Genomic DNA, 4,946 nt, shown 5'->3' on the forward strand with positions numbered 1-4,946 from the left:
TTTGTTTCTTGAAATGACCAAGTGAGCTTGAAATTTCAAAGGCAGTATGTGTGACAGGGCACAGTAACCCGTGCTGTTACCTGGAATAAGACCACGGCCTCCCCTCCTGTCCCCTGCCTCCTTGGGGGTCTTTGGAGCTGCCACTCCTCTGCTGGTCTTCTCATGCTTGCAGCCAGTCCTCCCACTCAAGCAGCCACTGCCACAGGCTTTGGTGGCCACTTAAAAAAGCAAATGGCTGGCCCTTAGCCCGGCTTGCAGCCTCTGCTCCTGGGGACCAAGTGCCATGCCCAGGGCTTCCCACCACCTATTCTGCAAGGGCAGGACCATTCCCAGCCAGGGGAGACTTCCCTGTGCTGCCTGTCACCAGCCAGCAAACCCTCCCTGGGCAGCAGGAAGGTGAATATGAGCCTCGGAGCTGCAAATGGCATATTGGAGGGGCTGGGCAGGGATGGAAAACAAGTTGTGCTTCAAACCAGAAGGCTGGTCTCTTAGAGGAGCCAGAAAGCAGTTCTAAAATGCGAGGGGGAAGATGGATAGTGACCCAGCAACGGTATCTGAGCTTGAGCTTAACATCTTTAGTGTCTTCTAGTAAATGGACCTCGTAGGAGGTCTTTTGGTAGTCTCAGCCCCCTTCAACAGCTCTGTTTCTTTACTTTTCTTGAGCAGTTGCAAGGATTAATGACATTTGAGATCCTGCTCTCCAGCTGTGACAAGCCAGGAGGGGCGGAGGCCCAAGGGTGGCACACGTGGCTTCATTTCCTGAAGCCCCAGCAGCTTTGATGCTGAGTGCATGTGGGAAAACGTGGTGAGGGAGGAGAGACCACTGGTTCACAGCCACCTTTCAAGGACCATTCCTGATTTAGAGCTGAAACCCACACTTTAGTAGGGACAACAAATATCTGATCTGGGAAGCCATGCTCAGGGTGTGTTTTTGACAGGGGGAAGAAGGGAAAGGTCCCAGCCTTGCTGCAGCTGAAGTGGGGCTTTTCAGACCCATGGACTTCCATCCCTGCAGTGCAGGGGGCTGCAAACACCATCAGCAGCAGGTGATCTCCTGTGTGAAGCAGAGCTGCCATCCCTGTGAGGGGCTGCACTGACAGCCACTGAGGAGGCTCAGCTTCATTACCTAGCACATTGAAATTGCTTCTGTAGTGCTTTTACAATTGGTCTGTGCCCACCTTCATTCCCAGCACGGCTCACGTTTCTTCAAACAAATTTCTCCATGGCTGGGTTTGTTGGAGACTTTTCTCATTATTCCCTGACTGGTAAGATTCTATCCCCCAGCCTCCCCCACCCCATTTTTCACTTTGCACCAGCTGCATGCTGCAGGAGGTTTACAGAGCCATTCAGAGACCCTGCTTTGGTGAGCGCTGCTGTCCTTGCAGTCTTGCATCCCTACGACAGCCCCTGTTTTCTGCAGGGGAAGTGTCAGCAGAGAGCAGAGGGCTTGCAAGTGGTGGTACCACCTGCCTGAGCTGAGCTGCACATGCTGACCTCAGGCTTTTTTGTGCTCCTTCGCCTGCTGTGTGCTAGGATGAAGCCCTCTCGGCGTGAACATGGGATTTTGGTTTGTGTAAGGGTATCCTGGACTCTAGCATCAGGTGTGGTTTGATCCCATGTACATACAAACCACCTGAGAATGGCATGGCTGTTGTATCCTGCTGCTTCTCTTCTTTTTCTAAGCAAAGGCACCGATTGCACACCTTGTCCCATTAAGTCACAGGCCCTTAGATTTATTTTTGTCCCATTTACCTGGTTTTGGCTTTGCCGTGGTCTGACATTCACTTCTGGGAAACAGTTTGAGACAAAAGCTTTAAAAACACTGCGAAGCAAAAAGAAGTGGGTAGATGTTTTCTACATTCTTTTATTTTTGTGTCTATGCCTGGTTCTTAGTAAGTGTCTGAGGGAAAAAAATATATATATAACTGATGATTTGTTGCTCTCTCTTTGGAAGAAGTCCAGACTGTAGAACAGGGCTAAAATGCCAGGAAAGAGTTTGCTGCATAGAGGCAAGCTTATGTTATTTTATTTTATGCATTCCTTGGATAACATATTTTCTTAAATTTCAGATCCTGGAGAAGTCATTTCAGATCTTTATTCAGCTCAGCTTATTTGCTCTTCTTCTCAGTTTTCCTTATTTTTAGAAAGGTGAAATGTGTTCCCAAATTAAATCGTTACTGGGATGGACTTCAGCCAAGAGGATCCATTGTTCAAGCCGTAAGGCACAGGAAACACAAGAGTAAAACAATGGAGTTTTATATTGTGTTTCATTTGGCAGGGTGAGGAGAGATATGGCCTTGAAAGATTTGTATTCTTACATAGCTGTAATATATTTTAAAAGACAGTAAGGACTATTTTCACTTCTCACTTTGCTTAAAAAAAATAAGCACACACAGAAATGCTGAAAATGTTTGGATTGCCAGATTCTCCTTAGTTCCAAGTAAAGGTTCATGTCTGGGGATCTCAGAGATGCTTACAGCAATGTCCCAAAAACTAGCTGAAGAGGGCTGATCCTTTTATCTTTTTGCTGATATGCTTGTCCCTGCTGCAGCTTCAAAGACAGAGCTTGCAGCAGCCTGGCTCCATGCCAGGCTCCTCAACCAAGCATCCATGGGTTATATTCCTTATGTCAGCTTCTCACTTCAGTGATCTGGAGCCCCTCCTCTAGATGGGACAGTTTTGCAGCGACAGAGCAAAGCCCTGCAAAGCTCACCCCAGTGAAGGTTTGCCTTCAGCGTGCCCAGGAGCCTCAGGAACACGCACTGCTGCCAGGAAGCAGAACATGCCTCCCTTCTGCCATGGCCATGGCCAAATCTTCTCCGTGGCAGTGCTCTGGAAAGCAGGGCAGCCAGTGCCTGCAGCTCGGGGCACGTGAGCATGAAGCCATTTGCTGGTGACGCTCTCCTCTCCGGGGCTGGGGTGACTCTCCCTGGCTGCTCCACGGGCTGCCTGCCAGCCAGCTGAGACCTCACTGCTTCCCCAGCTGAGCTGCTAAAGCGGCAAGATTTAGAAGCATAATATAAAATTGGATTAATACTTGGAAATTAACTGTCCCTGCTAAGCAGCACATTAAAACATGTCCTTACACAGGGAACAAACGTATCCCAGCAACAAAAACAAACAGCTGGCAAAATGGGGTCTGGTATCCCCCTTCCAGCTTTCTGAAAGGTGTCTTAAGTTTATAATGAAGTCACTTAGTTTCCAAGCACCCTGGTGTTTGGAAACAGCATGTCTATCCCTTTTATCAGCTAGCCTGGATAGGCATCAATAAGGAATCAGCTGGAGCCAATCCCTCCATAAGCCAGAGCCAGAGGGTCCCTGCCAGCCTCCCCACTGAGCAGTGTTGCACAATGCCCAGGATGAGCACCAGACATCCATGACAAAGAGCAAGCGCTTGGGAGAAACCACTGACTTCCAGGCAGGTCACACCAGAGCTCCTCCAGGATGCACCACCCCATCTAACACCTGCTGGGGTACTGAAGTCCTGCAAAACACGTAGGATTGCTTGGCATCAGATGGCTTGCAGGCTCCTGATTCCACACGGTGCTTAAGGCTCCATATGCATACCCAGGATGCGTGCTGCAGTGGTGTGTTGAGGGACCTTCTGACATGGAAAATGGGGCTTGTGGTAGGGCCACATGCTTCGCCCCTGCCCCTGCAAATGAATGTCTCCACCCCAGACTGGTTTGTCCAAGAGTCAACTCTTCTTGCTCACAGAGGCGCTTGAAGCTCCTGCAGCAGAAGCTCACACTTGCCAGGGATAAAGGTCTTTTAAAACTTCACAAGAAACAAAAAGAAATGTCATTCATGTCACTTTTTAAAATAATAAGTGTCAGTAAGGATTTTGTGTTAGAGGCAAGAAAAATAACGTGGGAAAACCTTTGACCTAGTCAAAGTAATTTCCTAAACTGTCTCACTAAGTTGCCACTGGTCTGTGCTTACAGACTTATAATTCTCCTCTTGAAAAATTGAAATTTCAAGCATGCTGGTCATCAGCTATTTTTAGATTAGCCCCTGTTCAGGCACAAAAATACAGTGATCACTAAGAATGCTAAAAATTCTAAATAAAGAATTTTAATTGCTAATTTTGAATGGCAGGTTTCTTTCACACCCTTTGATCCAGACATGGAAACAGCAGAATTGCATTCAGCAATGCACAACACAAACCTCCAGTTTGATGAGACCCTTCCACAAAAGGAGAATTGAGAACATTAGACTGGTATGGATGAAAGAAAAACAAGGGAATTCACTGGAGCTAATAATTATGAGGAAAATAACCTATGATGTTACAGTCACTATCTCTAAATGGAATCAGGAATTAACCTGAAGCATAAGACACTTCAAAAGGTAAAAAATTAAATAGCTGTAGGTGGCACATGAGCTTGCAAAAGGCCCTTGCCAAAAGCACTGCAGAGGCCAGATGGTTAGGAGGATTCAGAGCAGGACCAGGCTTTGATACCAAGTAATGGGAACAGCCAAAACTACAGCAGACAGATTTAAAAATAAACCAAAACAAGGAGGTCATGTTCTCTCATGCACCGTGCCAAAAGTTAGCCACCAGAGAGGCATTTCTGCAGTGGGAAGGTTTGATTTGAGGCTCTGGGGTTTCTAGGGCTTTACTTGGAAAATGGATGCATCTAAAGGAGCAAAGATGGTGTCAAGGGACCATTTTATCAGATGATGCTGGTTCCCACGTCCACCAGCTGAGAGCCACTTAGCAGCCATCGTTCCCCACTCATGGGCCTTTACACGTTCATACTCACCTAATGAGCAGATTGGCTCTGACAGGGGCCTACAAAATCAGGAATCAGTCCCCAGACCAGCTAGGTTCCCCTTCCATCTCCCTTCTTGGAACAGTGTTCTACCAAGATAGGAAGCTCCCTCACTCTACTTTCAAAGCAGCCCCCTTGGCCAGGCAATCAGAAACAAAAGCTGTCACACACATC

This window comes from Motacilla alba, chromosome 1A (assembly GCF_015832195.1).
Source record: "Motacilla alba alba isolate MOTALB_02 chromosome 1A, Motacilla_alba_V1.0_pri, whole genome shotgun sequence".
In the NCBI taxonomy this organism is placed as follows: Eukaryota; Metazoa; Chordata; class Aves; order Passeriformes; family Motacillidae; genus Motacilla; species Motacilla alba.